Source organism: Gracilinanus agilis, chromosome 5 (assembly GCF_016433145.1).
Source record: "Gracilinanus agilis isolate LMUSP501 chromosome 5, AgileGrace, whole genome shotgun sequence".
Lineage (NCBI taxonomy): Eukaryota > Metazoa > Chordata > Mammalia > Didelphimorphia > Didelphidae > Gracilinanus > Gracilinanus agilis.
The window spans coordinates 173030016-173048046 of NC_058134.1; positions in this window are offsets into that span (position 1 = coordinate 173030016).

Here is an 18031-nt window from a genome sequence, read left to right on the forward strand (position 1 = left end):
TCAGAGACTGAAAATCTGAGAATGGACTTTTCCATGTCAAGAGATGATAGCAGTTGGGACACGTGGAGTTTTCCTACAGAACCACATAACAAAAATGACATGTGATGACATATTTGATCCACATCCTAGGTTCCCAAGAGTTAGTGATTGGACTTTCTTTGGAAGTGTTTAACCTGGGGTCTTTGAATTTGTTTTTAAAACATTTTTAAAAATGTAGTTCAAGTTTTCTTTGTAATTTAATTTGTTTTATCTTATGCTTTTAAAAATATCATTCTGAGAGGGGGCTTTACTAGATTGCCAAAAGGGTATGTGACATACAAACACAAACACTAAAAACTCTCATTCTAGGCAGAAAAGGGGATTTCCTGATGCAGGGTCTGCTTGGGAGAAAGAAGAGCACCGTCCATATCCTTCTTGAGTAGTAGCCTACCTGGAAAGCAGAGCCAGTGAGTTATTCAGACAGAAGTCTTAAGGGAAAAGAATTGTTTGTTCAATAATCCACAAAGTGTGTTGGCATCCCAGAGAAGTGATGCCTCTAAGCCACTTTGTGTTCATGAGCCTGGGTGAAGCTCTATGGGGCTCTGGGGAAAGGAGGAACTCATCAGAATGTCAAAGGGTTGTTCCAAAGCAGCCCCAACTTTCCTTCTTTTCCATGGGAGCCAATGGCCAACTGGAGCTCTCGATGTGTTTCTGTTTCTTTATATGGTCCCTGGGTGTCCTTGGTGTCTTCTGCATTTTCTATGAGGTAAAACAAAATGTGTTCCATAACTGATTGGCATGTGCTACCTTAAGTGCTGATGTGAGGCATCCTGTTAGCCCTGTTAGGGAAATCAAAACATAAACTAGACCCAAGTTTTATTTCTGAGATTTCCAGTAGAATCTCCAGGTAGAGACAATGAATCTGACAAGAACTAACCTTCATGGTCAGGTGCCCAGGATTTGATGCAAAATTGAAGGGGTTTGGGGCCATAGGCTGGCTACACACAGATTTTGTATTTAGCCTGACCACATTGTGTCTTGGTCAATTAGATCTCATGTTATACTGTTTTGATGCTTCTAATGTGTTAACTATGCCTCTCAGGCTCATATAATAAAAGCTCGCACGTATACAGAGCTTTAAGATTTACAAAGCAGGGGCAGCTAGTTAGTTCATTGGATTGAGAACCAGGCCTGAAGATGGGAGGTCCTGGTTCAAATCTGATCCGAGACACTTCCTAGCTATGTGACCCTGGGCAAGTCACTTAACCTCCATTGCCTATCCCTTACTGCTATTCTGCCTTAGAACTAATACATAGTATTGATTCTAAAATGGAAGATGAGGGTTTAAAAAAAACAACCCTATTATGTGCCTTCCATATTGCTACATATTGTGAATGACATAAAATATAATTCAGGTCCTCCCCCCAAAAATTTGTAAATCATAATGGATAGACAAAATTTACATATTAAAATAAATTTGAGAATGAGGTAGTGGAGAACAGAGTACTAAATTGTGTGTTATACCCCATCCATGTGCTGCAGAGATTATATAAATCTTTCTTTTCATGGGGCAATAGTTTGGGTTTGTTTTTTTAATTTATTCTAGTCTTTATGGAGCTTACAGTATAATAGGGGAATAAGAAATAAAGGCTGTAATACATGCTATTACATGAGAAGTACAAAGTAAAATGCTATGGTAAGTTCTAGGGAATCGAAGAACTGGGGAATATTTCATGAAGAATGTGATATTTGAGGGTAGTTTTAGAGAGTGAGACAGGGCAATGTGGGCACAAGGAACAGAATAAGCAAAGAAATAAAGGTAAAAAAGTCTCAGCCAACTGTGACAAGAAGCCAAGAAACCAACCCCGTTAGGTCCTTGAGGGCACAGATAAATTTTGTCTCTGAGGATAACTGGGCAAGTCATCCTGAGGTATGGCATCTTGTAAGAAGCCCAACACCAGTGACTAAAAGAAATGAGCTCTTGGTCTCTTGTAAATAAAAACAAGTGCATCATGTTTGGTCAGGACCTTTTACTTTTTGGACTGTGTCCACAACCTTAAAAGCATCTGGAATTTTTAGAGTGCTTTACAGGTTATCAAGAGCTTTCTCCTAAACAACTATATGGGGCAGGAATTATTTTAGAAGTACTATTGCTGCCATTTTATAAAAGAGGAAACTGAGGCCAATAGATGCTAAAGTAAGAGAGATATTCCACTAATAAGCAGCAGATGGTTTTTCCACTATAGGCTGTGTTTTTTCTTTTAAAAAATTTAATATTTTATTTTTCCCACTTCTACGTAGAAGTAATTTTTGACCTTCGTTTTTTAAATTTTTGAGTTCCAAATTCTATCCCTTTCTCTCTCCCTGAGGTAACAAGCAATATGATGTAGGTTACACATGTGCTGCCCTATCAGGCAAAACATATTTCTATGCTAGTCATGTTATAAAAGAAAACACAAGCTGGTTATTATTATTACCCCTATTTTGTAGCTAAGGAATCGAGGGAATAAGAGCCATTAGGTCACTTTCCTGAGTTCATAGAGCTATTAGTGGCTCATCTTGGACCACAGAAAGGCTCCAATTACTATACAATAGCTGCCATAATGGCATGATTATTAAAAAAAAAACATATAAGCTGGAGAAGCCCTAAGAAGAAAAAAATTAATGTAGAAAGGATAGACGTCTTTTGTTTTTTTATCTCCTTCATTTTCCAATATGACCTTACCCAGTAAACCATCCATTATTTGGGGAAAAAAAATTTTAAAAAGGGCAAAAGGATCTCAAGAAAACGAACCATTCCAATTGTGTCTGATTACTTATGTGATATTCTACACACGGAGTCCCCCCGATTATTTTCTCATCTCTTCATCAGGTCCACATTTCTACTCACATGGTAGTAGGCATAGTAGAGATTTTCTAATTTTGCTTACATCACGTTGTATCCCATGTATCCCTGAGCTTTTATAATTCTTCAGAACTCATCATTTCCTATGCCGAGGTATTATGCCATTATATCTTATGGTATTCAGTCATTTTCAGTTGGGTCCAATCTTTGTGACTTTACTTGGGATTTTCTTGGCAAAGATACTGGTATGATTTGTCATTTCCTTTTCCAATTCATTTTTCAGATGAGAAAATGAAGGCAAACTGGGTTAAGTGACTTTCCCAGAGTCACACAATAAGTAAGAGCCTATGGCCAGACTTGAACTCTGGAAGATGAGCCTTCCTGACGCCAGGTCCAACATTCTATCCACTGCGCCCTTGGTTGCTCCTATGACATTCTATGGATGTATCTCAATTTGCTTAGCCATTCCCTAGCAAATGGTCATCATCTTTATTTCCAGTTCTTTGCTCCCACAACACAGGCAGCTATGCATACTTTGATGCCTGGTAGTGAGACCTCCGGGTCAAAGGCTGTAGACGTTTTAGTTAAGTAAGAGGTAGCATGGTGAAAGGGATGGAGAGCTGTCCTTGGAGCCAGGCAGATATGAGTTCTGCCCTGATACATCCTGGCTGTGTGATGCTGGGCAAGTCTGGGTGCTCGGGAGTATCAGCTGGCATTGGGACAGCGCGGTGTGGCAGAGGGCAGAGCTCTAGGCTTGGCATCAGGAAGGCGGGAGTTCAAACGTAGCCTTAGACGCTTACGAGCCGCGTGACTGGCAATTCACTTGACATCAGTCTGTCTCAGTCCCCTCAAACTGTAAGATGGGGATAACAATAGCACCTCTCCAGGTTGTTGTAATGATTAAGTAGATAATATTTATAAAGGACTTAGCACAGTGCCTGGCACATAGGTGCCTAATAAATGCTTATTTTCTTCCTTCCTTCCCAAGCAACTCTCTAATGATTATAAATTGTGGGAAAAGGGGCAGGTCCAGATTGACGGAAAGAATTTCCTTTTCTGGGAGTTCCTTATACCAGTAGTGTAGCCAGATTCTATCTTAGCCCAATGCATAACGAGTTGTTTTAAACCCCTTTGCTACGACTATGGTTTCCTAGTGAGGGTCTCTGTCCTGGGTTAGGGGTGGTGAGAAATTGTATTAATGAGTTCCAAAAACAAAACAAGCCAATCCAAATCTCATTAAGATTAATTCCAGTTTACATAGCATTTTTTTTGACCTTTGGCATTAGCCATTTGGTGAGGCAGCAGAGTCAGAAAAATGAAAAGCGGCCCATCCATAATGCATTTCTCCATCTGTGCAGAACTCATCATGGGGCCCAGGCCTTTCTGTTTCTTCTGTCCATCACCTGCCTCCCTGAAGCACTAGTTTTGGGTACCGATATCTCAGTGCAAAATATAAATGTTGTGCTTGGCCATGGAATTACCCAGTCTTTGAACACCTGCGTTTGCGTTTAATCCCGTGATTTCTGGCAGAAAGACACATTCACTGGGTGCAGGAGGCTAGTTCTTCAGTGTTGCACAGATTGGTAGAATATAGGAACTGGAATGGACCTAAGAGAATAATTTAGTTTTCATCTCCTTCATTTTACAGCTGAGGAAACTGAGACACCAAGAGAAGTAATTTGGCCAAAGTTCCATCTCAGCCAATGATAAGCTTAGGATCAGAACTCAGTATTGCACTCTGTGTTGTGTTCATTCCACAACTACTCTGGTAGCATCCTTTTTTTTTAAACCCTCGCTTTCCATCTTAAAATCAATATTATGCATTGGTTCCAAAGTAGAAGAGACAATAAGGGTTAGGCAATGGGGGTTAAGTGACTTGCCCAGGGTCACACAGCTGGGAAGTGTCTGAGGTCAGAATTGAACCCAGGACCTCCCATCTCCCACTGCTCTCCTTCCACTGAGTCACCTAGTTGCCCTCCTCTTGTAGTCATTCTTAAAGTTTCTCTCACTTATATTTGGTAGAACAATTATAAAAATAAGAGGAATGGGATTTGTTCTGGGGATAACCAATTGTTTATATAAACAAATCTGTGCCATGATTGGCTATTACGGGGAGGGTGAGATACAACCTATCTTCCCATCTTACTGTGGATAGATGTATACCTTGAATTCAGGGGGCTCCGACTCCCACTTTGAAGACCATTATTTTAATGGGTTTAAGAGTATATTTCTTGGGGCAGCTGGGTAGCTCAGTGAATTGAGAGCCAGGCCTAGAGACGGGAGGTCCTAGGTTCAAATCCGGCCTCAGACACTTCCCAGCTGTGTGACCCTGGGCAAGTCACTTGACCCCCATTGCCTACCCTACCACTCTTCCACCTAGGAGCCAATACACAGAAGTTAAGGTTAAAAAAATGTAAAAAAAAAAAAAGTATATTTCTTAACTCCCCAACTTAAGGACAGAAATCATGGCTTATCATCTTGGATAGCACCCTCACGGCCCCTAACACACCTGGTACTCAACAAGTCCTAGTTGATGCAGCAAAGGTGATGGCAGGTGCAGAGATGGGAGGTCCTGGGTTCAAACTGACCTCAGATACTTCCTAGCTGTGTGACCCTGGGCAAGACACTTGACCCCCATTGCCTAGCCCTTACCACTCTTCTGCCTTAGAACCAATAGAGAGTATTGATTCTAAGATGGAATGTAAGGATTTAAAAACAAAACAAAAACCAACGAGGTCTGTGAGACAGCCATCTGTACTTAGGAAGCCCACTTTGCTCCCGTTTTGCATTGGAAACACAGTTACAATTCATGTTGGATCCAAAGGAATCCAAAAAGAAGCAAGTTTCCCAATCATTGTTAGCTACTATAACAAACTGAAAGACAGAGAGGGAAGTCTTTCCCCTCTTACGGACTTGCTAAGACTTCTCATCAGTCAGTCTCTTCAGTCAGCAAGTATTTACATGAACTTTTATACTATGAACTTAGTGCTGGGGTCACCTGAATACAAGCAGGAAAGGGAACCAAAGGCTCATCTTTTGTTGTTGCTCAGTCATTTTCAGTTGTGTCTGTCTCATTGTAACCCCATTTGGGGTTTTCTTGGCAAAGACACTGGAGTGGTCTGCCATTTTCTTCTCCAGCCCATTTTACAGATGAGAAAACTAAAGCAAACAGGGTGAAGTGACTTGTCCAGGGTCTCACAGCTAGTCAATATCTGAGGCCAGATTTGATGAATCTTCCTGACTCCAACTCTAACACTCAATCCACTGTACTACCTAACTGCCCACTGTGCCACTCAGCTGCCTCTTAGTTCTGTATCACCCCTACAACTGGGGCTGAAATGAAGAGTGACCAGAAATTCAGCAAACACTTGGATATTTGCTGAAGGGAAGCAAGTGAGTAGATCAGTGATTCCCAAAGTGGGCGCCACCGCCCCCTGGTGGGTGCTGCAGCAATCCAAGGAGGCAGTGATGGCCACAGGTGCATTTGTCTTTACTATTAATTGCTATTAAAATTTTTTAAAAATTAATTTCCAGGGGGCTAAGTAATATTTTTTCTGGAAAGGGGGTGGTAGGCCAAAAAAGTTTGGGAACCACTGAAGTAGCTTCTCCCTGGCACAAACTTGAAAATGGCTTGTGCAACCTTTGGTGCTCACTACTTTTGTAATCTTGGGAGAGTCATTAATCTCCCTTGGCTTCAGTGTTCTCATCTGTAAAATGAGTGTGTTGGATTAGATGCTTTCCAAAGTCCCTTATAGCTTTAGATCTGTGATCTTATGATTCAACTTCCTAGAACCTCAGATGCATATTTTTTAAAGGACTTTCACAGCCATTATGTCCTATAAAGTAGGCAAGGCAGATGCATCCATTTCATAGATGGATAAACAGATACAGTGAAGTTAAATGATTTGTCTACGGTCACCCAGAAAGTCAGTGATAGAGCAGGGAATGGAATTTAAGGCTCTTAACCACTAGTCTAATGCTCTCTCTAGCATATCGAAAGTCTCCTTATCATATTACAGGTGACTCCATGTAGGATCCTACGAGTAAATCCTGGAGATTAGGGGGCTCATCAGATGACATTTTTTCAGCAGTTCTGGAATGTCGATGATCCTAAGAATGGGACTATAGGAATTGCCTGGGTCTCAGGGTGACATCTGGTCAAGGACAGCTCAGCTTAAGTGAGAACAGGTGTTCTGGAATCATCCATGGTTGCCACTTTGACAGCCAGAGTGACGCCAGGACTGTTTTGGGGATTATCTTAGTGGCTAAGCATACGTGAGTAGGGTAAACCCTCCAAGTGGTCATCAGACATAGTTGTGGCTCCTTCTTGGAATTAGGTTCATTCCAAAGCAGAACCTCAGAATTTTTTCCTACATTTAAGGAATCCCAAGTCTCTTAATCCTCACTGTAGGAAGTTTCAGAGCCTAGGAAGTTTATTGTTGGCTACTTCTACATATTAAAGACAGTTTTGTGGCCCAAGGCTTTGTCTCCTTCACTTAGTTCTTGTTTTGGCTCATATCTAGTGTGACTAACTCAAGAGGGTCAGGGACAGTTGAGGAAATCAGAAGAACTCAGACAGGACATCAAATTGATGCAGCTAGGTTTGAAGAGTGTCTTGTTTAAGGTTAGAGAGGAGGAACCCTGCGAACATGGTGGCTGCCTTCTCCTTATTAGTGCTCATCCATCCTTCTTCAGGAGAAGCCAGAAGTGATGAGAGGTCCTTGCCAACTACCAAACAGCTCAGACTAACAATGGCTTCTGGCCACTCCAGAGTCCACTTGAAATATGAGTTTATCTTCTTTGCTTTGGGTGCCAGATTAAGAGTCCTTGGAAATTTTTGACTCCCACTCTACAGACCAGTTCTAATGGAAGCCTGAGTCGGGAGCCAAGTGGACACTGTCCCCTTATTCCAGAGGAACAGCCACAGGGGAATTAAAAAATTCAAATGGTGCATTTCCTAGCACTCCTGAGGCCAAGAAGCTTCTGTACTGGGGTCCTCGTGAGCTTTAAAAGAATGGCAGGTTTGTAAACTCTTGATGCCATGTTATGGATTGTCCATTAGTTACTACATCAATGGTTTGATTATCAATTCTCTGCTGAGTGAAAGCAACTACATGTCAAATCTCAACGTATTTGTCTGGTTCCATGGAAAGACACCTCCATTGGATCAAGGTCTTAATAGATAGAACTCCCTGAAATGTAAGTTCAAAATGGAGGTGAAGTTTGGCCATTTTTGGTGGGAGCTCCTGAGGCTGTTTTTGATTAGGTATATCAACAGTTCCTCCGTACTTTGTTTAACAACTGCTTTGTGCTGTCCTCTAAGGAGGTGTGGAGTTACGGGATAGAGAGTTGCCACCTTTGATTACCATGGAGAGCATCGTACTTCCTAAGAATGTCCCCAAAATGGTGCACGTGAAAGCTTCCAGGGTGAGCATGGGGCTCCCTAGGACTCATCTTCAGAGGTGAACAGTATTGAAGAAGTGCCAAACCACCTCGTGGTGAAAGAAAGTACTTATGGAGAATGAGGTGATGCAAGGAAAAGTAAGCTTGATTTAGAATACGAACATCTAGACTGGAATCCTGGTCTGGCTACCACCATGACTAGCAGAAGTTTCTTCACCCCTTGAGGGCTTGCCTCCTCCATGAAATCAGGGGTTGGACTCTCTATCCTGTCAAGTTTTAATTCCTCTGAAATTCTGTTACGAATCATGGCCCATCTGAAATCGCGGCAATTTAAATTCATTTTCTCTGTAAGAAGACAGCTAACAGCTGGTCAGTTTTCCCCTTATAGTATATATCTGATATACATTTGCTGAATTTCTACTCAGTCTTCCATTTTCTAGACTAAACAGTCGCAGTTCCTTTAATTGTACCTCTAGGGTCCCATTTTCCAAGCCCTTAAAGGCTTCGATTTTCTTTACCATGGACCCTTTCCTTATTTCTTTCCATTCTTCTTAAAACATGGAATCTTAAATTGGACACAATAACAAAAAATGGAGGAAGAAAAAAGCATTAGAAACTATTTTTGGAAATAATCTTTCAGAGAAATGTGCCAATCTGACAGCATATCTCTGTGACAGACATTAATATCCCCAGTTATGTGAATATTAAAATATCTCATTTGTACATCCTAAGATGTTCTTTTTGAATCAAAGATTGAATTGGATGGGGCTTTAGAGGTCTTCTAGTCAAGGCCCCGCTTTTTCCAGACAATGAAACAGAAGCCCAGAGAGGTTAAGTTATTTGTCCCTGATCACACAGGTAGGAATATGACAGAACTGGGATTCAGACCTATTCAAACCATTAGGTTCTTTGGGTCAGCAGTCTTTCTTCCTTTCCACTACATGAAAGCACTGAGCTAATGGATAAATGGGGACTTCAAATAGGCATGTTCAACTCTAGCATGGAAAGAATGAACATTTTCCCGGTCACCGATATGACTTTTATTGTTATTTAGGCATTTCGGACAGGGCTGCATCTTTGTGACCAAATTTGGGGTTTTCTTGGCAAAGATACTGGAGCTGTTTGCCATTTCCTTCTCCAACTCATTCTATAAATGGGGAAACTGAGGCAAAGGAGGTTAAGCTCAGGGTTACCCAGCTCGTACGTGTCTGAGGACTGGGGCTCTCTCCGTTGCACCACCTGAAAGAAGAATAGCTGATCACAGTCTACCAGAATGAGAAAGCATATTTGTGGAGGTGGTTGAGTCCATGTGCCTTGAGTCTATTTTCAGAGGATATATTTCCTACCACCTACTCCCCTTCCCACCATACACATAATAATAACTCATATTTCTATAAACTCTGTGAAGTACAGAATGCTTCATTATCCCCATTTTAGAGATCAAGAAACAAAGCCCTGGAGCAACAAAGTGATTTTGTAGTTGGTTACATAGTTAAATATCAGAGATGTGATTTGAACCCAGATCTTCCAATGCCAAGTCCAGTTTGTTGTTGTTTATAACCCTTACCTTCTGTTTTAGAATCAATACTAAGTATCAGTTTCAAGACAGAAGAGTGGCGTGGGCTGGGCAATTGGGATTAAATGACTCACCCAGAGTCACACAGCTAGGAAGTGTCTGAGGCTAGATTTGAACACAGGACCTTCCTTCTCCAGGCCTGGCTCTATCCACTGAGTCACTTAGCTGCCCCTCAGTGCTCTTCCTACTATGCAGTTTTGCCTTCATGTGGTCCTCTGTATTGCACTAACTCCACCTTCTCTCCTATTCATCCCCTCCTCTCTTTTCCTCTAGCTCCTACTGCTTATGCTACTCGTAATAAAATCCCACAGAATGTCAGAGCCATGGAAGGCATGTTGGAGATCACCTAAATCCAGCCCTCTCCCCTTACAGATGAGGTATTACCATCTCCCTTGCTACACGCTTCCTTGTCCAATAGTGACCCGTCTTTCCTCCGTATTAGACTGTAAACTACAGGGCATGGATGATGTCACGCAGATTTTTTCCTCCTTGCTGATCATCCTTTTTCTCCCTAAGAAATCAGTGTTAAAATCCTGGTGCTACTTTAAGGGGGAAAAGAAAAGTCTATTTAAAGACTATCCTTCTGGTTTTGAAGTTTAAATTAAAAAAAAAAACAAACCCAAGCCTACAAAGTGTCACAGAAGTAAACGTGCCAGATGAACATAGCGGCTCTCCAGGGCTTTAGATGAGGGCTCTCTGCATCCCCCACTCTCAAGGTGAGCGCAGAGGAGACATCCCCACCATCGCATGACTTTCTGGCAGATGCCGCCTCGGTGTAAAGTGTCAGCCAGTGAAAGTTCTGTGCCCTGCTAATGGGCTGTGCCCTTCTTTTGCAGCACCCGCTTTCCCTACAAGGGTCAGATTCCTGTTTGCCTTCTTGCCTCCTGAAGCCCTGACCCTCTTCTGACAATTATCACCAGGTGTCAGACAACTGCACGTCGGCTCCGCCGAAATCCATCAGCTGAAGATCGAGCGGCTCCCATCAAGCTCCGGGGCCACCTGTTCCCCCTGGGGAGGAGGTCTGAGTCTATTCAGGAGGATGACAGAGAGGCCTTTCCTCTTCTTTTTTATCCTCTTTCTTAGCCTTTCCGAAATGGATTCCCCACCAGTCTAAGACTCCTGACTGGGTTAATACGTGGCCTCTCAAATGCATGGGCCTGGCATAGGCACCGTGGAAAATGTTCCAAGAAGAATAAGCCCCTTCCTTCCACCCCTGAATACCAGTCTGACAGTCTCCCTGGGAAGCCAGTCTCCTGAATTGTGTTCGAATGGGCACTGGAGAGAGCCTCGTGCCATAATGAAAAATGAGCCATTAAAAACCTAGATTTTTCTGTGAGCAGAGAAAGGGGGCAAGGATGACACCCATTAGATGTCTCTTATGATTTCATTATGCTGTTGTTTATTAAATGCAAAAAATGTATTTAGTATTGTACTTAACCTTTTTCAATGGGGTGAAGATAAGGAGAGTCATGAGAGAGAGAGACAGAGAGAGAGAGAGAGAGAGAGAGAGAAAGACAGGGCAACAGAAGACAGATAATTACATAGGCACTCGTCACACATAGGAGAGGGGGAGAAGTCACTGACTGTAGGCTGCTGCTGGCAGAAGGAGAGCCAGGGGACAAACTCAATTCAAGGTAGCAGAGCTATTTGAAGAAGTTCAATGTTCCCAACAAGCATCAACTCTAAAGTATTCACTTAAAAAAAATACATAAAACAACCCTTCTTTCTATCTTAGAATCCATACTAAGTATTGGTTCCAAGGCAGAAGAGTGGGAAGTTTAAGGGTTGGGGATTAAGTGACTTGCTCAGGGTCATACAGAAGAGAAGTTCAGATTTGAACCCAGGATCTCCTGTCTCCGGGCCTGGCTCTCTATCTACAGTATTAACCTCAAATATAGTGCCTTTGAAAGTCGCATTCGTGCTGTATTTGAGCACTTCCAGCTTTGAAATCATAAGTTGTGCATTGTGTGCCTCAGCGAATGTAAAAAGCCTGACTATCTCCTGGGGCAGATGGGAAATGCTGACTGAACTCCTGTTTGTTTTGATATTCTGTCAAATGTCGCTGTTAATACTAAAGGCGCCAAACCAGTGTTGATTAAAACTACTGGAAATGAGAAAACTAGAATGACCTTGATGCTGGCAGTCACAGCGAAGGGGCAAAAACTGACTCCTTACATGATTTTAAGGCATAAAACTTTACCCAAGGAAAAGTTACCATCAGGAGTGATCTTTCGTGTGCAGGAAAAGGGATGGATGAATGAAGAACTTGTGTTAGACTGGTTGAATGTGGCCTGGGGTTGGCGTCCGGTGTGTTACTGCGTCAGAGAAGGATACTAGTACTCAATGTGTTCAAGGGAAGAAGAGGGTGGCAGCAATGAGTTGAATGACATTTCCACTTTGGGAGAAGAGGAAATAGAAGAGGAAGGAGAACATGATTAAATATTGGAAGATAGTTTCTCATGAGTATCTATAAAACGAATACATATTTAATAAAAGTGTTGGCATTAAAACTTCTTTAACTTGTTTTCAGGACCTTGAAAAAACTTTGACTTTGACTATAAAGTGGCTGCATTATTCACGAGTTAAGAGAAAGTTATAATTTAAAAGGAGAAAATAAAATGTGTGTTTCTCTTTCTGAGTTACCCTTCAAAATACTCTTGGGATCGATTGTAAGTCACCTAGCTGCCCCTAAAGTGTTCACTTTTAATAGGTCATATTCATTATAGAGTCTGAGGCCACTTCCACCGCCCATTAATATACATTCCAGGAGATTATCTTAAAAGGAAGATTGCCAGATTGGTATGTGTGTGGGGTGGAGAATAGGAAGGAAAGGTTCTTATTGTATTTTCCATGATGCAGTTGGTGGTTCCCAAGACTATGACGTCCACCTGCACTAATGGTGACTTCTGCTCTCTACCTCTATAATGAGTCAACATAATAAAACTGATAATTCTGTGTGTGGACCTTTAAAATAAAATATGATGTGGTTGTCATTGCAGTTTTTGTGATGTGAACTTGGATAGACTCTATCAATATCAATCAACAAACATGAAATATATACTATACTGTAGACATTATTCTAGGGCATCAACTGCAAACCTTTTAGAGACCGAGTGCCCAAACTGTACCCTCACATTGCATGTGAGCTGCCCTCTTACCCCAGACAGGGGAGGGAGGAAGCACTCCCATTGGGCTGCTGGACAGAGGGACGGATGATGTGAGAAAATGTCCTCAAGCCCAATGGAGATGGGGAAGGGAGTAGCCTCCTCCAGCACATGTGTCATAGGTTTGCCAACACAGTGCTAGGGGATGGGGATAAAAAGACAAATATGCTCTCCAGAAATCTGCAATGTGTACATATTTAAATATGTGCAAAATATTCAGTCATTCAACAAGTATTACTGAGTACCTACTATTTGCCAACCACCATGCTAGTTACTGAGATCATAAAAAACAGTAAAATACTTCCTGCCTTCAAGGAGCATATAGTCTATTGTTGGAGACAATTGTATAGGTATATACAAAACATGTAAAATTAATACGAAGCAATTTTGGGAGGTTTTAGTAACTAAAAGGATGAGGGAGAAAAGAGTAGAGAACTGCTCAAACTGAATCCTTTTTAATCAGAAAAAAAAGTTTTAATGCATTTAACAATACATACAAATCCCAACTTGTTTATGTGGGTGAAATAGTCATAAGATCTGAGAATAGAATGAGAGCTTGGAGCTCCAGATCAAGCCCCTTCATTTTACAGATTAGGAAACTGAGGTTCACAAAAGATAAAATGACTCACCCAAAGTAACACTGGAAATAGTCTCTTATGCTACAATGAAAAACAAGCCATTAAAAACCTAGCTGTTTCTATGAATATAGAAGGGGCAAGGATGACACCCATTAGACATCTCTTATGATTTCATGTTTATCAAATGCAAAAAAAAAATGTATTTAGTATTGTACCAAACCTTTTTTTTTTTTTTAAACCCTTGTACTTCGGTGCATTGTCTCATAGGTGGAAGATTGGTAAGGGTGGGCAATGGGGGTCAAGTGACTTGCCCAGGGTCACACAGCTGGGAAGTGGCTGAGGCCGGGTTTGAACCTAGGACCTCCTGTCTCTAGGCCTGGCTCTCAATCCACTGAGCTACCCAGCTGCCCCCTACCAAACCTTTTTTAATGGGTTGAAGATAAGGGAGAGAGAAGGTACAACAGAGGAAATCATGGGGCACATCAAGAGGGATGGGTAGAGATAAACAGTGCAGTTTGCCTAGATTTCCTAATCTCTATAAGATGGCCCCAATTGAAACAGTATTTGGCATTATTCATTTGTGCTTTTACATTTCTCCTTCCTCCCTACCTAGTTTTGGACAGCTCCCTATCCCATTCTGTTCACTCCTAGGCTGACATGTCCCACAAGTGGGATGCATGTGGATCACAAGTGGTACTAAAGAAAATCTACTAATGAATACCACATGCCAGAAAGATAGAATCAAACCAGTCTGATATCTAAGCAGAACAAGATTCAAAGGAGTAAGGGTTGGTTCATTGGATACTTGGTTATCTCATTTTCTAGTGAATGTGATGAGTATATGCAAAAAAGCCACCACAAGGCTAATTACAGCTTATGCACCAATGTGGATGGCAGAGGGAGAGAAGTCCTCAAAAATCTAGGCAAGTCCTTCAAAATTAAATAACATATACTTTTATCCAAGTCACTTCAAAGTAAAGGTGGGACAGGGGTAAGTGGTGAAAAACATGTTGTCTCACAATTAAGAAATTAAAGAAACCCAAAGGCTGTAGACCAATGGTAGGCAACCTTTTGGGCCCTGAGAGCCATAAACACCTGCGGAAGGAGGAGGATGGAGGTGGAAGGCACTGGAATATGGGGCAGGGGCTGAAGGGCCCCCTGGGGCACATCCCGGGGCTCTGCCTGGACTGGCCCATCGGGAAGTGGAGCCAGATATGGCTCAAGAGCTATATGTTGCCGACCCCTGCTGTAGACTATACAAAGGCAACACACATTTCATTAATACCTTCTTCTAGAAGAAATTCAGGAAGAATGAATAATTCCAAAGAAGTTAGGACTGCCAGCTCATCAGTACTGGGAATTCTTGAAGGAGGAGACCTTTTCTACAAATATAGGTTGTCACCATGTCTCCAATTACTATAGTCTTTGAGAGTTCCCTGGAGCAGGAAGACAAACTGAAATAGAAATGGAAGTCCTCAAGACATATATTGATTTACAAGACTATAGATTAACATTGTCTAGGTTGAATTGTATTTTTATTTATTTTATAGATTTCTCAGTTCCATTTTAATCTGGTTTGGAATATACATTCACACAGTACCTAGTATGTGCCAGACCCTGTGCTAAGCACTTACAATAATTATTTCCTTTGATCCTCACAACAAACCTAGGAGACAGATACTATTATCCCCATCTTACATTTGAGGAAACTGAGACAATAGAGGTTAAGTGATTTGCCAGGGGTCACACAGCCAGTTAAGTGTCTAATGTTGGATTTGAACTCAGTTCTTCCTGACTCTAAACCTAGGGCTCTATCTACTGTAATACCAGTTGGTTGAATAGGAAATGGGTGATTTAGCCATGCAAAATCTGCAGTGAATTCAAAACCCCTGTGTTTTTGGGTGGATGATTTTTTACAAAATTAACTTGAAGCAAAATGTTGCCTTAAAGGATCCCTTCTAAGATGTCTCACCTTGGCAAATGCCGTCTGGCTGCCTCTATCTGTCTCTTTCCTTCTTTCTTTCTTGCTGCCTTCCTTCCATTGATACTAAGTATTGATTGCAAGACAAGAGCAGTAAGGGCTAAGTAACTGGGGGGTAAATACTTATCCAGGGTCACATAGCTAGGAATAAATGCCCTTCTTAACCCCAAACCACCTATTTCTTCTTTTTTTAAAACCTTTGCCTTCCATCTTATAATCAATGCTGTGTATTTTTGGTTCCAAGGCAGAAAAGTGGTAAGGGCTAGGTGATATTTGTAAATAAAGTACCCTAAAAAGTCATTCTGACATTTCTCATATATTTAGTCTAACCCTTTAATTTTTACCCCTTACAATCTGAACCCAGAAACTTCCATCTCTAGGCCTGGTTCTCAATCTGTCCAGCCACCTAGCTACCCCCCAAACCACCCATTTCTAACTGGAACTCTGAGAATAACAATCATAATAACGACACTACCATTTCCAGAAAGGATATATCAATCATTTCCCGTATGGCTTAAATCATAATTCTCTCTGATTTTCTAAACTATCTAAAACATTCTTCTCTTGCCATCACTCACTTACATATGTGTTCTCTTCTATTAGAATTCATGTTCCTTATATTCTATGAAGGATTGTTTTGTTTTATGTTGTTTGTATCTCTAGTGCTTAGCAAGGTGACTGGCACGTGCTGGCCCCTCTCTCCATTCATCCATTTATTCACTTATTCTTTCATTCCTGAGGTTGTCCATTCCGTTTATGGGTTACTCTCATGATTAGGAAATTTTTCTTGATGTTAAATCTAAATCTACCTCTCCATAGCATCCTTCCATTTCTCCTAGATCTACCCTCTGTGGCCCATCAGAATAAATCAAGTCTATTCCCTGTTTTCTATTAAATTTCTTCAACTATTTGATAATTGTTGTTTATTCATTTCAGTCGTGATTCTTCATTGCCCCATTTGGGATTTTCTTGGCAAAGATCCTGGACTGGTTTGCCATTTACTTCTCCAGCTCTTTTCACAGTGGAAGAAACTGAGGGAAACAGGGTTAAATTCACCTAGCTAGTGTCTGAAGCCAGACTTGGCCTTGGGATGATGAAACTAAAAAAAAAAAAAAAAAAAAAGAAAGAAAAAAAAAGAAAAAAAAGTTATCTCATTTGATCCTTGTGATAAGCCTGGAATATAAGTACTGTTATCCCTCCATTTTACATCTGAGGAAACTGAGGCAAATAGAGTTGAAGTGATTTGTCTGCCCTATCCACTGCCCTTATTAGTGCCAAACTTGCCTAGTTCTTTGGACTGATCTTACCAGAGCCTGGTCCAAGGTCTCACTATCCTAGTTGCCTTTTGAGATATGCTTCCCAGGTTGTTAATGCCTATTCTAAAATATGGTGCACGGGGTAGGATTTCTTTCTCCAGATGGGACCTGACCAGGAAACAGGATTATCCTTAAAGAACAAGTTTATGCGATATCAAGGACGCATTTGGAGCCAGGGGATCTGGCTGCCTGCAGGAACCTGGTTGCCTTCCCCCCCCTTTCTCTTTACTTTCATGGGATTCCTCATCTGTAAAGTGAGGAGCTTGGCCTTGAAGACCTCTCAGTTCCTCTTGCCTCTAAACCCTTTTGTTCCTAGCTGAGGAGGGAGGTGATCCGCTACCCCAGGGTGGCAGAGCCAACTAGTGTGGGGTCCAAGCCTTCAAGTGAATTTTTGTCTTACTAATTTGATCTATTTCCCGCTACAGCCTGGTACCTCACAGTAGACAGTTATAGCAATGGAACATGGCCATTTTCCCAGGGTAGTTTAAGTGCAGGAGGGGTGGGGGTGAATCAAATTACCCCTTGAAGTCCCCTCCATCTCTCTAAGCCTGTACATTAATGTAAGCTCAGGTTTCCAGAAGAAGCAAGAGGCATTCCAGTCAGTTGGCTCATGGCTTAAAAATATGTTGGAATAAGATACAAGTCTCCCTGGGACCCAGAGGGAGTGCCTTTTCACTGCTCAGATTTCCTGGGCTCTCAGTGGGGAGGAGGGGAGCTCTAAGAATTCTGAGGCCTAATACCCTCCTGGTAAGCTGAGGTCTCAGGGGAACTTGCCTGTTTTAAGCGAAGTGGTTACCCAGGTTTGGAATGCCTGTGATTGGTGTGCCATGGGGAGAGACTAACTCCCACAAGCTGCTTTAGAAAGGACAAAAGCATTTCCATTCATTTTCCAAACTCAGTTTATACCTGAGGGAGTAAATAAGTTCCTTCCTTACCTCTCTGCTTGCCTCCCTCCCTCTCTCTCCTTCTCTTCCTTCCCCCTCCTCTCTCTCTTGCTGTCTCCTTTCGCCTTCTCTTTACTTCTCTAGTTTTCCTTTCTCTCTCTCTCTCACTCTCTCTCTCTCTTTCTCTCTCTCTCCTTCTCTCTCTCTCTCCTCTCTCTCTCTCTCTCTCCTCTCTCTCTCTCTCTCTCTCTCTCTCTCTCTCTCTCTGTGTGTGTGTGTGTGTGTGTGTGTGTGTGTGTGTGTGT